The 17,595-nt window shown below is 42.8% G+C and overlaps 1 pseudogene; it reads left to right on the top strand.

Annotated features, from left to right (window-relative positions):
• Positions 1–17,595, top strand: part of LOC132390539 (extracellular calcium-sensing receptor-like) — a 47,217-nt pseudogene that overhangs the window by 11,156 nt on the left and 18,466 nt on the right.

Here is a 17,595-nt window from a genome sequence, read left to right on the forward strand (position 1 = left end):
AAATGCCTTCTTTCTGACTGATGTGAGTACCAATTACCTGTAGTCAGTGTTGAAACCTATTCTAAATTTGAGTACCTTTTCCGAGAGCACATAATGCTTTCCGTTTAATGACTGATATTCCCAATAAAAAAATAACAAACATGATTCGTAACAGACACGAAACGCTTGAGAAAATCATACAACACTTGAGGAAATCAATAGGTCTGGCAGCATTATTAGAGGGAAAAGACTGTATACTTTTCGGGTTGTCACCTCAGAAAGGTCATCTCCGTTTTGATGCCGGCGTCCAGATAAAGAGTCTGAGTTCAGAAGCTCCAGAACTCAAAGCCTTTTAACTGGATTTGTTAACATTGACTTTCTTAGAGACTTGGAAGCAAACCCCTGTGTTAAAGCGCCTGTGTAAGCTGTCCTAACAACAGAGAGAATTGGTAAAAATGCTAGAAAATATAATCTAATTGATATTAACGTTTACGTTGCATACATTTAGATACGTAAATATTTTTAAAATCCAACTAAATGCAAAAATATATAACTGCGTCAAGGGAGCATCGTAGCTACAAAAGGAGCAGTGAACACAAGCCACATTTGGGTTCGAACCCAAACGTCGTCAGTTCGCTTCCCTCCACAGAAGTTGTTTGACTCGCTGAGTTAGTTGAGCAGATCATCTTTTGCTCTGGAGCAGAGTGTGTGTGGACAGCGTGTCGACGCGAATCAAAGTGCCTTTATCTTGCGAAAAGCAATCATATCCATCTAAAAAAACCCGCAATTTGCATAAAAACAGAAAAAAATACTGTAAATTGTTATATTAGATTTATACCCTTTTCTCTTTTCCTTGGTGAGGATCTTCGGCATGAAGTGTTAACTCCTTGTATTTCGACGAGAATGAATGCATTTTTGAGTGTTGTTACCAATCTTTTATCTCCATAAATTTCCTACATAATGTATCAGACGAGTGAGTTTGTTTGAAAAGTACGGACATGGCAGATAAACTGTCGGTGTGCATCAGTTCTAATCTGCCAGTAGTAAGACCCCACATACCCCGGGTATACGCTCTTCTATTTTGCCATCCACGAATCGGAATGAAGACACAAAGTTGTGAAAGCAAGTATCACCATGCCCAGGGCACCTCCCTACACCGTGGTTATAAAACTGCTCAACGGTTCTTTGGAATGATAAAATGGAACGACCTCATAAGTACCTTGTTATCGACTTCTGGCTTTTTACTTACCTTCACTAACACTTTCTCTGCGACACTGACGCTTTATTCTGCACACTCTTGTGGTATATGGAACTACTGTTGTAATGAAGTAATCTGTATGGATGGCATGCCAAAGATGTTTTTTCTTTGCACGTGATAAGCATGAAACAATTTACCAGTTCACTAATTTACGTGTAGTCTCTCCTACAGTTTTGCACTTCGCCAATTCCGTTTCATACAAGCGATGATATTTGCGATTGAACAGATAAACCGGAGTCCCGTTCTGCTTCCCAATATTACACTGGTCTACAGGATTTATGATTCGTGCAGTCAGCCTCACTTTTCAGAGAAAGCTGCTTTCGAAATGATGAACGGACGGGACCAACTTTCACGCAGCAATCCTGTCCCCCGCGCTCATTGGTCCCTGCCATAGTAGCTGATGCAAGATCTTCGCAGTCCTGTCGGTTGCAGCATCAATAGGTCCTTTCAAAGTCCCCATGGTAAGACCAGTATTTAACTGTCAGAGTCTTCTTATTCTCTTCTCGAGCCGTCATAGTATAACAGTGACGCTGGATACAAGACCTGGTGGTTTAACTTCATCCTGACGAAATAGGTATTCTCATAATTTCAGTTGCAGTATATTAGTTTATTTACTATTGAGCTGTGTAAAGGTTGAAAGGTCATACTTTGTTTCATAGTATATTTTATCAGCACCTAATACTTAATCCAAAACAGCTAAAGTCTGTTCTGCATATTATGCCCTGCCTGATCGCATTCGGCCAATCACTCAGACCTAATATTGCATGGCTCATTTCCGCCATTCTACCTGTATCCTCACATGTCCATTACTTACATTTTTAATCTGCTTCATACATACCTACACATTATTGACAAGCAGGGCAATGCAGTGCAGCCACATGGAGAACACGGAAACTCCACACAAGCAGCAAAAGAGGTCCCGTCACAGAGGAACAGTAGTGCGAGACAGCAGCTTCAAATATTAATCTCACAAACGAAATGCTTGAGAAACTCAGCGGATCAGGGTGAGTCCGTGAATGGAATGAATAGGCGACGTTTCGGGTGGAGAATCTTCACGTTTGTTGAAGAAGTCAAACGACAGCGTTGTAGAAGTGACCAAGCGTTGTCGGTTCAGGTGTATGGTGTGGTGTCCAAAACATCTACTGTCCACTTCACTCCATAGTTACTGAATAACCTGTTTTCTTCCCCCATCATCTTGTTAAAGATGCCAGGGTGCACAGTCTCTTGCATCTGCATTAACTGTTATGCCACAGCGCTCTCCGGGCTAAACAATGTGTTTGGCGGCAAGATATAGCAAATGCCTCATGTATTGATCAATCAATTGACAGCAGCTACCTAAAATAAAACGTTATCAAAATATTTGACTGTCCAAATCTGTTTGTTGTCATGATGCACAAGTACATGTATATTAGCTGCAATGAAAGCCTCACTAGCAGCAGCAGACACGAGTAAAAACACGCATCCTCAAGAGAAATGAATTTACCAAATTATTCATAATTTTTACAAGAATGTGAAGCATGTGTTCATCGTATACACGAACTGCTAAATAGGGAAAAGCTATTGGGTTGAGGCCAACTTTTATCCATCATTCCGTATTAATAAGAGATTTTGGCATGACATACCTACTGTTTGTGGGAACTTGATACCCCGATGGCTCCATCGACAGCAGGGATTACATTTCATTTCACGGTGCCGTGATACAGAGATCAAAGATAAAATGCTTCACATAACTGCTAAGCCCTATTATGCAAATATATGTTCTGTTTACTTTTATTCTGGCCTCCCTTGCAGAAAAAACGCTCAAAGCATCTGTTCATCCTGAGCACTCAAACGGAAGCGGAATTAAAAATAAAAAAAATGCTCACAGTGCTAAATAAAATTCTTCATTTGCCATTGTCACGAAAGTATCTCTTTGCTGTTTTATGTTCGCCTGACTTTGGACTAATTCTTAAATTCTCTGTATGAAAAGCATGATTTTTCCCTGGGTCGGAGAATAAAGAACCAGCGGAAATCGTTTGAAGATGAGGTGGAAAATCTTTAAAGCGAACTTGAAAGGAAGCCTTTCCAACAGGGAAGCGGGTATGTGCATGAGCTGGCAGAGGAAGTGGGTGAGATCGGGACAATTACAAAATATAGTAGACTTTAGGACATTTATATGAATTGAAAAGTTTAGATGTATATGGCTATAGCAGACGAATGAGGCAAGATTAATGGAGATATAGATTGCCATACATTTGGGCCAGAAGGGCCGTCTCCGTGCTGTGCTATTCTATGAATCTACACTTATAAGGAGCACAACAGTTGTAGCAAGGTGTCTGTAGATATTGGACTTTGCCTGGAGTTTTTCCCCGCAGCGAACTAATTTCACTGTCCTCTTTCTGTTTCTGTTGTACCTTCTGACCAGGTTACTTATTTCTCCACATGTGCCTGTATCAGCAACCGACGGGAATTCCCCTCCTTCTTTCGAACGATCCCAAACGATTATTTCCAGGCCAAAGCATTGGCCCAACTTGTCAAGAGGTTTGGATGGGCTTGGATTGGACCGGTGAGGAGCGACAACGATTATGGAAACTTTGGGATGCAGGATTTCACTGAGATGGTTCAGCAACTTGGGGTTTGCATTGCCTTCTCCGAATCTTTCGACAAGACAGATGCAAGAGAAAGGTTACTTCGTGTTACCCGCGCTATACGGACAGCCTCCTCGAAGGTCATGGTGGCTTTTCTCGGTCAAAGCAATATGGCCATTTTATTGAGGGAAATTGTTCAAGAAAATATTACTGACATTCAGTGGGTAGGCAGCGAGGCTTGGATCGCCACTTCGCTTCTGCCGCCTGAAGAGAACAAAAGATTAGTTACTGGGGCCATCGGTGTCGCCATACGTAATGTGAATATTCCGGGATTTAAAACTTTCTTAACGGGTCTTCATCCGTCTGCCTATCCTGGTAATCCTGTAGTTGAGGAATTTTGGGAAAAGACCTTCGGTTGTAGCTTGAAAAGAATATATAACAATTCTGGGAGTCACCGGTCTCCCGTCAGTCTCGTCAATGTACAGGAACGGAGAGCCTACAGACTGTGTCTAACATCTACACGGACACATCTCAGCTGCAGGTGACCAACAAAGTTTATGAGGCTACTTATGCCATAGCCAATGCACTGTACAATATGTTCTCTTGTAAAAGCGGCGAAGGTCCATTTGTCAACCAGTCTTGTGCAAATATTTCAAATTTTCAAACGTGGCAGGTACGTAAAATTGAACAAATAATTCAAAGGCAGTATAAATAAAACTCTCCCATCTCCTTACTTTATCTCCCTTCCTCCTCTGTCTAGTTGGCTTCATCTATCACCTTGTCCTTCTTGCTCCACTACCCCAACCTTCTTATTCTGGGGAATTCCCTTTCCTTTCCAGTCTTAATGATGGCTGTCGGCCCGCAACGCCGACTGTTTGTTCACTTCCATGGATACTACCCGATGTGCTGACCTGCTGAGTTCCTCCAGTGTTAGTTGTGTATTGCGCTGTATTTCCAGCATCTGCAAAATATATTTTGTTCATCAATTACAATTCTTCGTTTTGCTAAACAGTCGGTGACCATTTCCATGTTTCCTCATCTGTGTCTTCATCTGGTAGGTTTTACATTATATGCAATGGCTACATTTCACAACAAAGGTCGGGAAAAGGCTACATTTCGACGAAAATGGCGAATCGGTGGCTACGTACGATATTGTGAACTGGCAGGTGAACCGTGAGGGGAATGCTGCTGTTTTGATAATTGGACATTATGATGGATCCGCACCTTCAGATGAACAAGTCATAATAAATGAAGGATCGATAATGTGGACTGGTAGTAGCAGAAAGGTAATATGTGAAAAAATATTTGAAATTTTAAGGAAACAATTTTGAAGCTTAAGTGGCAACATTCTTTCTGCAACATAGCAAAAAGTTTCTTGATGTATTAAGTATCAGTACGTCCCGCGGGCTCAGCTATGAATGCCGGGATTCGTGGACACCCCTGCAGAAGAACGAGATTCCACAACAGTATAAAATTCAAACCGACCATGCCAATGCACCTTTACTGCTTCAAAGGGCGTATCTACTTATCTCTGTTTCTTTCTGATCATCTGACTAAATCTTTCTCTCACACATGTGTAGAAACGCTGTCTTCATATTCTCTCTCTCTCTCTCACACACACACACACACACACACACACACACACACACACACACACTCACACACACACACACACACACACACACACACACACACACACACACACACACACACACACACACACAACACCACCCCCCCCCCCCCGAACACACGCAGAGTATCCACATTTTGCAATTGTTCTATGAAATCAGACGGATGCACTTTCTATAGGATTCATTGTAATAATCTGGCGGTGTGAATTAACAATTGAGATCTTTTTGCGTCTGTTCCGAATTACGACAGTGTTAACTTACGGTACGAGCGAGAGACGGTATATTATCACCTGATTATATTTTCGAATAATTAAATCGCTATTAGTAACTGGACTGTGGTAACAACACGAATATCTGAAGTACCCTCATAGATGCTGTTACCGCTTCAATAACACATTAAAATTTTAGGGGAAGTTCCAAATGCCAGAGAGACATCTGATTCCTCCCTGGAAGGAATACTGCTGAGAACAGTCCCAAGCAAGCGAAAATGATGGAAATCCAAGCAGCGCACACATAAAGCTGGCGGAAAGTCCTCCTTTTTGCATCATCTCTTCCTCCAGCATCAAGGCAGCCCTCAGTCGTACATGTTCGATTTCACGCTTGTCTGCTCATAATCCCCTCTTCCCGCCACCACACCAGCCTCCGCGTCTAGAATATAATTAAGCGAAACTTCCGCCAATTCCAACTGGATCCCATCATCATGCACATCTTTCCCTCACCCCACTTTTTGCTTTCTACAGGGATCACTCCGTTCTCGACTCTCTTGTTCATTCGTGCCTTCCTACTGATCTCTCTTCTGGCACTTTTCCTTGCAATCGGAGCAAATGCTACACCTAACCCTACCCCGCCTCCCTCACTACCATTTAGGGCCACAAACAGCACTTCCAGGTGAGGGGACACTTTACCCTAAGTGTGCTTAAGTGATATACTCTGTTCTATACTCCCGGAGTGGCTTCCTGTATATCAGTGAGATCCAAACTAGATTGGGAGACAGCCTCGTCAAGCACCTACCAGACAGCCTGACAGAACAAACGGGACTTCGCAGCGGCCACTGATTTTAATTCTACTTCCCATTCCCATTCCAATATGTCCATCCCATCCTCCTGCACAGTCGTGATAAGGTTGGAGGAGCAATACCGTATACTCCGTTTGGGCGGCTTTCAAACTGATGGCATGAACAACGATTTCTTAAAGTTCCAGTAATCCCTCCTATTCCTCCCCCCTTCACCATTTCTCATCCTCCTTACATCCTCTCATGTTTTCTCCTTGCTTGCCCATCGCCTCCCTCTGGTGCTCGTTCCCCTTTTGTTCATTTTTCCATGCCCTTCTGTCTCTTCCAACACGGAACTTCCAAACTCTTTGCTTCATCCCTTCCCTTCCGTTTCACCTATCGCCTTGGGTTTCTCTATCTACTCTGCACCCCCCTCCACCTTTAAAATCTATTCCTGAGTTTTTCTTTTCTCCAGACCTGCCGAAGATGTTCAGCCTGAAACGCTGACGATGCTTTTTTTTCATACATGCTGCCTGGCCTGCTGATTTCCTCCAGCACTTTGTGTGTATTCTTGAGAACAGTGATATGCGTTTATCCTTTCTCTACTGTACATAGAAATATAGAAGCATAGAAAATATGCAACACAATGCAGGCCTTTCGGCCCACAAAGCTGTGCCAAACGTTCCTAACTTAGAACTAACTAGGCTTTACCCATAGCCCTCTACTTTTCTAATCACCGTGCAGCCATCCAAGGGTATCTTAAAAGATCCTGTGATATCCGCCTTCACCACCTCCGCCGGCAGTCCAGTCCAGACGGTCACCACTCATTGCATAAAAAAAAACTTACTCCTGATCTCTCCTCTGTCCCTATTTCCTAGCACTTTAAAACTATGCCCACTCGTGCTAGCCAATTCAGCCTTGGGAAAAAGCCTTTGACTATCCACATGAACAATGCTTCTCATTATCTTGTACACCTCTATCAAGTCACTTCTCACCTTCCGTGGTTTAAATGAGAAAAGGCCGAGCTCACTCAAGCTATTCTCATAAGGCATGCTCCTTATTCCAGGCAACATTACCTCTCGGCTCTTGAACTCAATCTCACGATTGATGAAGGCCAATGCACCGTGGGCCTTCTCAACCACAGAGTCAACCTTCGTAGTAGCTTTGAGTGTCCAATGTACTCGGACCCCAAGACCCCCTCTGATCCTCCACGCTGCCAAGAGACCTACCATTTATACTATATATTCTGCCACGCCATACTTGACCTGCCAAAATGTATCACCTCACACTCATTTGGGTTGAACTCCATCTGCCACTTCTCAGTGCAGTTTTGCATCCTATCAATGCCCCGTTGTAACCACTGACAGCCCTCCACACTACCCACACGATAACCAACATTTGAAATTCCCGAAATTTTCTCGACATTTTCGTTATTTATTTATTAGAATATCAACGTGTACATAACGTCAGCCAAGGTAGAGAAATTAGGATTCTTAGAGCTATAGGACACAGAAATAGATCCTTGACGTTAATTCTTCCTAGCGACATAACCTTGTCACGTTCGCCACTATATAGCAGACATACCTCATTTTTTTAATCCCTTCAAATGCATGTCCTCGTATCTTTTAATGTAGTTATTCCCCTTGCTTAAATCACTTCCTTTGGAAGATTGTTCCACCTCTGTGTGAAGAAGGTGGCTGTCAGGTACATTTTACGTATTTCTGCACTGACCTCAAGTCTCTCCTCTATCGTTGTTGACTCGATCCTTGTGATATTTATTTGAAAAATATGAAATTAACACATTATCATTTTGTGCCACGTCCCCCAGGCAGTTTGATCCAACAGCTGTTTCCATGGAACAAGAAAAGCAGCTCGCAAGGCTCAGCCTATTTGTTGCTTTGATTGCATTCCGTGTGCCCAACGGGCGATCAGTAACGCGACAGGTCCGGGCAGGTAATATCGTCATTGTTGAAGTGTTCGAAGGTGTCTCCAGTCCGCTTATTAAAACAATTTTCCCTTTTCTCGTTGAAGATTCAATTGAGTGCATGCGGTGCCCCAGCGATTCCTGGTCCAATGTATACAGAAGACCAATGTATACAGAAGCAGCTTGACTTTCTCTCATTTGCCGAAGTGATGGGGATCGTTCTGACGACCTTGACGCTGATCGGAAGTTGCATCACTGCCACGATAGGTGGCATTTTCGTGCTTCACAAACACACTCCGATCGTGAAGGCCAATAATTCGGAACTCAGCTTCCTTCTTGTCCTCGCACTGTGCTTTTGTTTCCTCTGTTCAATCGCATTCATTGTTGAGCCACCTGCATGGTCCTGTATGTTACGCCACACCATGTTTTGTGTTGCTTTTTTTCTCTGTGTCTCCTGGGTTTTGGGCAAGACGATTGTTGTGGTGATGGCATTTCAGGCGAAACTACCCAGCAATAACGTGGCGAAGTGTTATTGTGTCCCCTACAACAACGCCTCACTGTGTTTCTTCTTACACTGCTGCAGTGCTTGATATGCACTTTCTGGCTCATATCCCCACACCTACAAATCAAAAACATGGCCTATTCGAACGAAGTGATCCTTCTGGAGTGTAACGTGGGGTCAGAAGTAGCATTTTACTGTGTGCTGGGTTACATTGGAGCCCTGTCATTGTTTTGCTTTGCCGTTGCCTTTTTGCCATGAAATTTGCCGGACAATTTCAACGAGGCGAAATACATCACATTTAACATGCTGATATTCTGCGCTGTTTGAATATCTTTCATTCCAACTTATGTGAGTTCTCCCGGGAAATACACTGTGGCCGTGGAAGTATTCGCAATATTGGTTTCCAGTTTCGGCTTACTTTTTTGCATCTTTGCGCCTAAATGTTACATCATATTGTTAAAACCGGAGAGAAATACAAAGAAACATTTGATGGAGAAAGTGTCATCGTAAAGAACGTTAAGTAACATTTGTTATATTATATTGGTATAAATTTATTATTGTCGTATGTACCGAGATACAGTTAAATGCGTGTGTTGCATGCTGTTAAGAAATATCAAATTCACGAGGCAAAATAAGGTTATTCAACAATAATGCAAAAAAAAAACTATAAACGTTCCAGAGAAAAAAAAACAAACACGAGGAAATCTGCAGATGCTGGAAATTCAAGCAACACACACAAAATGCTGGTGGAACGCAGCAGGCCAGGCAGCATCGAAAGGGAGAAGCGCTCTCTACGTTTCGGGCTGAGACCCTTTGTCAGGAGAAAAAAAAAACTACCGTGCATGGAGAAAAATAAAGTGGAAGATCATAAGGATGTGGTGTAGGCGGCTGTGAGGATTATTTTTTAATAAAGGCAACTTCCGATATACATTAAAACCGTGACTGTTTTGTTAATTTTTTCGCTATCGTCAATGTTACTCCTATCGAATATTGAAATTGAGTAATATGGTTGATATATTTTGAATGCGATCATAGTGTTACCGTACATAAAGATATTTTATCTCATTCACAATCTAATGGAGTCATCGGTTTTATTGTTTAAGGATATCCGTATGACTCAAAAATTGAGGATATAATGTATCCTCGAAAGTTGCTGAACACGTATTGAACAACAGCTTGCGAAATATATTGGATTTGAAGTTGTCCACGAAAAAAAAAATGCAAGATTTTGCAAGGCGCACGGATTAAATGAACATTTCTTTCAAATGAAAGGAACAAAGCGACCCATTTCTGGCTAGCGAGCAGAGCTAAAGACGGTAGATCGAAATGGAATAAAAAAAAACATAAGCTCAAAAACAAGAAAAGTTGCAAGTATAATAGATGAGAGCCATGATCTTGACGAGACGGCACAGTAAATTACATGAGAGATTTCAATAAACGCAAAATTAAAATGTAATCGTTGCTGTGGAACTAATGAAAGGAAGGGGTGACTAAGTTTGGCTTGAGTTCCCGTGAGACTCAGATTCGCTAATTCGTCTGCGGGTTGTAGCAGATGTATTAAGAGAGTAAGGCTATAAAACATTAGATCAGAACTAGGTCATTTGGCCAATGGAATCAATTCGATCATGCCTGATCCTTCCCCACCACCCCCCAACCCCATTCTCCGGCCTTGATGCTGTGTCCAATCAAGAACTTTTCAATCTCTGTCTTAATTACACCTAAAGAGTTCGCACCTGGGAGGCCACATACCATCCGGTGGTCCCCATCACGACTACAGAATGTCCTGTCTGTTCCTCTGACTATTGGGTTCCCTATCACCACAGATCTCCTCTACTCCCTCTTTACCGTCTGCCCCATGGACCATTTCTCAGTTTCAGTAAATTGGTCGCCGTGGCGTTCCCCTGGGAAGTAATCACCCACAACTGTTTACATTTTTTAGTAGAATGACCACAGCCATGCTCTGCGCTAACGGCCTATTAATATTTTATTTTCTCTTGACAGTCACCAGATGTTCGCCTCCTGCAAATTCGGGGTGTGTTCTTCATTGGAACTCTAATCGATTAACTCATCACTATCCCGTAGAAACCGAAGGTCATCTAGTTGCTGCTTCAGATCCCCAAGACGGTCTTCAAGGAGCTGCAGCTTGAACTACTTCACACAGATGTAGTTCCGTAGGAGACTCTAGGTCTCTCAGGACTCCCAGCATTCGAGATGAAAAACGCACAACAGTCATTTACTGCACTAAGTACAGTAAAGGAGAGAAAATACGGTAAACGTAACAGATATTTAGCCGGAGACAAGGCCTTTTCCTAGTCGAAGCCTCACACTTCTACTCTACCCACTCGCCTGCTCCCGGCAATGGCCGCGGCGGCATTGTCTCTTCTGTACATTTCTTTAATTAGTTGTTCTTTCCTCCAGCCGCTGATTGGACCTCGGGAATGCGCGAATGCCCGCGAATCTCTTTTTAAACAATCGCCGCCGCCCTCCGAGACACCTTGTTGTACTTTGCTCCTGCCGCTAATCGAGCCTCCAGAATGATGTCGCTATATTCAAAGACCGGGCATGGATAAAGCGCATTTTACTTTTAAGACCTGGGTATAATAATAAAGAACATTGCATCTGGATATTCTATTACTCTAAGAAGTAATGCACAGGGTGTTAACGAACTTCAATTTATTTTTAAGATGCTGTTTACAATGGGAACACCTACAAATCATGTCCCAAAACAATCCACAAGCTGTCTCTGCAGCTAAGGCATTGTCACATTGTCGTTTTGTGGCGCGATTTAAACAAAATCTTCCTGCTGTTCTAGCGATCAAAAAGCTACGACCACGAACTGTCTTCTCTTTTAAAATGTAAATCTCTGAAATTCTGGAACTCCTCATTGCGCTCAGATTTACTCCTCCATTCCTAAACAGTGCTGACATCAGGCCGAGAGTGAAACTAGCAGCTAAGTGAGAAAGAAGCATGTAATAATCTCCCGGAGATACAGCGGAGGATCGAAGAGTTGTTATCCTATCACAAGAATATAAAAAGCTGCACGTGCTGCAATATAGATCAAAATGCAAACTGCAGTAGGAGTTCATACAGTCGAGCGGCAAGTATGGTGGCAGAGAAACAGTCAAAAGTTTTGGCCCTGGCTGTATGCTAGGTCCGCTCCCGCTGTTACCTCCCTAGCTGCACGTGCAAACACCTCCCATTCTACACTTATTACATGCAGCCTTTTTAACCCCAGTTCTCTTCAAAATTCCTTGTTCACTTATTGAACCAGCCGGCCTCAATCAGTTACTCCTAGCTTTCAAGCACCACGCCTAAGCTTTGCTATTTTCCTGCGTCAAAATCAGATATGTGGGGGATGCTAGCAACATAGAAACATGGAAAACCTACAGTTTAATACAGGGCTTTCCGCCCACGAAGCTGTGCCGAACATGTCCTCACATTAGAAATTACCCAGGGTAACTGAGCCCTCTATTTTTGTAAGCTCCAAGGTCCTATCCTGGGGACTCTTAAAAACCCCTATCGTATCCGCATCCACCGCCGACGCCAACAGCCCATTCCAGGCACTTACCACTCTCTCCGTTAAAAAAAACAAAACAACTTAGCCCTGGCATCTCCGCTGTACCTACTTCCAAGTACCTTAAACTGTTCCCTCTCGTGCTCGCCATCAAAACTCTTGTTAAAATGCCTCTGACAATCCACACGATCAATGCCTCTCATCATCCTATATACCTCTATCAGGTCGTCTCTCATCGTCCATCGCTCTAAGGAGAAAATAATTCAAATAATTCTCATATTATGCCTTTCCAGATGTTCCTAAAACCTGCCTATCAGGATCTTATCCATCAACTTACCAACCACTGAAGTAAGACTCACTTTTCTATAACTTCCTGGGCTAACTCTACTCCCTTTGTTGAATAAGGGAACAATATCCGCATTCGTCCAATCATCTGGAAACTCATCGCCAGAGTTTCAACAATATTCTCACTCGCCTTCCACAGTATCCTGCGGAATATCACGTCCGGTCCCAGTGACTCATCCATCTTGATCCTCTTCCTTAATATCTGCAGGCTGAAGCTTTTCAGTCCGCTGTAAGCCATCCCTACAATCGCCAAGATCCATTTCCGTACTAAATACGGAAGCAAAGTATTCATTAAGTTGCTCTGCTCCTACCTCCGGTTCCAAATACAAGTTCCACCGTTAAACTCGATTTAACCTATTTTCTTACGTCTTATCATTTTGCTCTGCACATACTAGTGGAAAGCCATGGCGTGTTAAATCCTGTCCGCCAAGGCTCTCCCCCGGCCCCTTCTGGCTCTCCTACTTTCATGCTTAACCTCCTTCCTGTTCGCCTTATAATCTTCGAAATCTCTATCATTAGCTAGTTTTTTGATCCTTCCGTAAGCTCTTCTTTTCTTCTTGACTAGGTTTTCAGCAGCCTTTGTAATCCACGGTGCCTGTACGCTACCGTCTTTTCCTTGTTTCATTGAACGTACCTATGCATAGCTCCACACAAATATCCCCTGAACATTTGCCAGATCTATGCCGTACATTTCCCTGAGAATATCTGTTTCCAATTTATGCTTCCAAGTTCCTGACTGATGGCCTTATATTTCCACTTACGCCAATCAAACCCTTTTTCATAACTTGTCGGTTCCTATCCCGCTCTAACGCTTTGGTAAAGGAGATAGAGTTGTGACCACTATCCCCAATATGCTCTCCCACGGAGAGATCTGACACCTAACCAGTTACATTTCCCAATACCGGATCAAGTACAGATTTTCGTCTTGTAAGTTTATCTGCAATTGTGTGAACAAACCTTCTTGAACACACCTAACAAACTTCACCCCATCTAAACCCCTCGAGCTAGCGACAAGCCAATCTAGCAGACAAGTTGAACGAGAATAGTAAGTGATTCTACAGATATGTTAAGAACAACAGGACCGTTGGGAAAAAAAACTGTCCTCTTGAAAATCAGAACGGTTATTCACGATTGCAACCGAAACAGATGGGACTGATCTTAATATGGCTTTTTTTTCTTGGCATCTGTAGTTACAGAGAAGACGGATAGAGAGATCAGAAAACTGAAAGCGACATCAAATGCATGGACTCTATACGGATTGCAAAGTGGGAGGTGTTTGAGGTACTGATGTAAATTAAGGTGTATATATCCCCGCGATCTGTCAAGACGTTGTCCTGGACACGCCAAAAGACAAGTACAGAATTTCCAGAGTTGTACTAGAAATGTTAACATCATTTTCAGACACAGGTAAGGTACTAAAGGATTCGACGATAGCCAATTTTGTTTGACAATTTACAAAATAATTTGAAAATACAGTAGGACTAAAAGAAGGTATGAGTGTGCCGAATCGGAAACTGTGAAGGAGAATCCTAATGAATTCTATAGACATATTAAAAATTGAAATGATTGCAAGTGACAAAATTGGCCATCTGTAAGGCCAGTTCTGTATTGCACATTTGGACCAAAAATAAATCGGAGAATATTAAGTATATATATTTTTACATCTGTATTTACTCGGTAAACGGAGCTGAGGCAAAGCGGTACCTCCTTCATAGGCCATCTAAAGATTACAGAGGAGCAGGTACCGTTGCCTTTAGGGAAATCAAGGTGTGTGAATCCCATGGGTCTCATAATCTATTCCCTCTGTATCTGCGGGAGGTAAACTGTAGAACAGATACTTACAACATCCTTAGCGAAAAGTGAGGTACTTGATTTTTTGAGGTTAACTAATATGATCCAAGGGTTCAAGAAAGTCTCGAACAATGTTGAAATGTTTTCTGCGGAATCGGATATATAATTACGCAGAAATATATTTGGAAATATTAAGGATAGTCAGCATGATTTCTTGCCTGGTAGGTCGCGTCTAACCAATCTTATATTTCTCATGCCAGTAACACCCTTGACACTGATTTACAACTCACCGAGTCTGTTCCGCAATTCTATCATGGCTGATGCCTGATCGCACTCAAACTCATACAACTACCTTTTTGCCTTATTGTCTTCTATGCTCTAAAGGGCCGCCGCTCAGTATTGAGGTTGTGCCCTCTACTGCTAGTAACCCCTACCGTAGGAAACATCCTCTCCACATCAATCCTATCCAGTCATTTCAAAATCTGGTAGGTTACAGAGACCCCCCGCATTTTTCTAAATTCCATTGATTGCAATCCCAAAGTTGCCAAACGCTATCATATGCTAAACCCTTCATTCTCAAAATCATCCGCGTGAACCTCCCCTGGAGTCTTTCCAATGGCAATACAACCTTCATGAGATATGGGGCCGAATCCTGTTGGCCATTTTGTGGGCAGGTCAGTTCTCTCACTGCGGATTGAATATAAAGCCTCAGCTTTACCTCCTTGCTATTATATTCTATACCCATTGAAATAATTGGGAACCCTGCATTTTCCTTTTTTACCACAGACTCACCCTCTCAATTAACCTTCTTGGAGTCTTGCACGAGGAGTCTTAAGTCCCTCTACACGTCTAATGTTTGAAACTTTCCCATTACATGCAGTCCGCTCTATTGTTCCTTCGACAGAATGCATTATCATACTTATCCCAACACCCTATTCCATCTGCCTCTTTTGACATTTTACCAATTCGTCTAAGTCCTGCTACAATCGCATTGCTTCCTCAATACTACCTTCTCCTCCACCTATTTTCGTATTATACGCAGCTTTGACAGAAAGTAAACAATTCTATTATTCAAGTAATTGAAAAATAATGCGAATATAGCGGTCCCAATACGAACCGCTGAGGCATACGAATAGTCGCAGGTAGACAACCAGAAAAAGCCCCCTTCATTCCCACTTGCTGCCTGCAGCCTATTAGCCATTCTCCTATTTATGCTCGTATCGTTCCCGTAACGACATAGGATTTTATCTTGTTAAGCATCCTCATGTATGGCAGCTTAGTGAACCCTTCTAAAAATCCAAGTAAATTGGATGATGGGGGTGGTAAATTGGATTAGTTAGTATGCAGATGATACTAAGGTAGGTGGCGTTGTCGATAATGAAGTAGACTTTCAAAGATTGCAGAGAGATTTAGGCCAGTTGGAAGAGTGGTCTGAGCGATGGCAGATGGAGCTTAATGCTAATAGTGTAAGGTGCTACAATTTGGTAGGAATAATCCAATAGGACATACATGGTAGCTGTGTGGAACGAGTTTCCAGTAGAAGTGGCAGAGGCAGGTTCGGTATTGCCATTTAAAGCAAAATTGGATAGGTATATGGACAGAAAAGGAATGGAGGGTTATGGGCTGAGTGTGGGTCAGTGGGATTAGCGTTCGGCACAGACTAGAAGGGCCGAGATGGCCTGTTTCAGTGCTGTAATTGTGACATGGTTTTATGGTTAAATGACATCCACTGCCTGTCCTGTGTCCAATCTGCCTGTTAATTCCGCGAAAATCTCTAACAGATTTGTCAAACAAGATTCCCCTTCAGAATAACCATGCTGACTTTGACTCATTTTACCATTAGTTTCAAGTACCTCGAAATGTTATTCTTTATAATACAGTCCAACATTTTCGCATCCACTGGGTTCAGGCTAACTGGCCTACAATGCCCTTTCTTTTCCCTTCCTTCATTCCTCAAGCGTGAAGTGAGATTTACTATTTTCGAGTCGTCTGGGACCACGCAGTTTCTTAACTCAACCCACAGGGACTCAAAATCTTCCGATCCTATGTGTCATCTCTCTACTGATTTGATACAATTTTTACCAGTACAGCAACAGCACACCTTCTGGGTACCTTCCTATCCCTCCGATATAACGTGTAACTTTGGAAAATCAGCTCCCAACTACAAACAATCTTCAGCCTCGATTCAGAGATGGCCACAATATCATACCTGACAACCTGTAGTATTGTAGCAAGATCATCCTACTTATTTCTTATACTACGAGTAATTAGATTCAACAGCTAAAGGACCATATTTGGTATCTTTTCCGATTTGCATCCACAATGACTTCATACTCAGTATGCTGGCTGCAACTAAGTTCCACCACTTTACTGCCCTTCCTGACAGTATGACTGCACGCTCTCTCTACATTTTTATCGTGTGTCCAATCCTGTGTCCCTTCACTGATATTTCTATCCCTGCCAAATTATTTTAAACTCTCCGTAACAGCTAATATTCAGGTGCAACCCGTCTCTCTTGAAGAGGTCATACCTCCCCCGGAAGTTATCCCAATGATCCAGGAACCTGAAGCCCTGTGCCCTGCACCAGCTTTTCAGTCACGCATTTATCTGCCAAACCTTCCTGTTTCTACCCTCACTGGCGTGTGGCACAAGCAGAAATCCTTGGAGGTCCTGCTTCTCAACGTTCTTCCTCGCTCTCTAAATTCTCTTTTCAGGACATCACTGCTTTTCCTTACTATGTCAAGGGACACATTAACAAGCATTTTACGCAGAGCCGACGCCTCTTCCGAGCCGAAGCCTCTTTTGAGCCAAAGCCTGTCGCTTCTACTCGCGCCACGGAACTAGTCCCGAAAATGCCCCCTCCGCTTATCCTTCCTGTACTTTTATTTTGGATCTCGAGCTACATGCACTTCACTTTCGACTGTGCCTGCTATTTAACTAACAAACGAAATACTGGAGAACCTTAACGGTTCAGGTGGCATCTGTGGAAAGGAACTTTAGTTCGAGACTCTTCATCTAAATTGATAGCTGGCCTGAAGAGCTGGAGAAAAAGATTACAGCAACAGCTGGCGGCTGATTAGTGCATCGAGGAGA

The sequence above is a fragment of the Hypanus sabinus genome, chromosome 2 (genome assembly GCF_030144855.1).
Source record: "Hypanus sabinus isolate sHypSab1 chromosome 2, sHypSab1.hap1, whole genome shotgun sequence".
In the NCBI taxonomy this organism is placed as follows: Eukaryota; Metazoa; Chordata; class Chondrichthyes; order Myliobatiformes; family Dasyatidae; genus Hypanus; species Hypanus sabinus.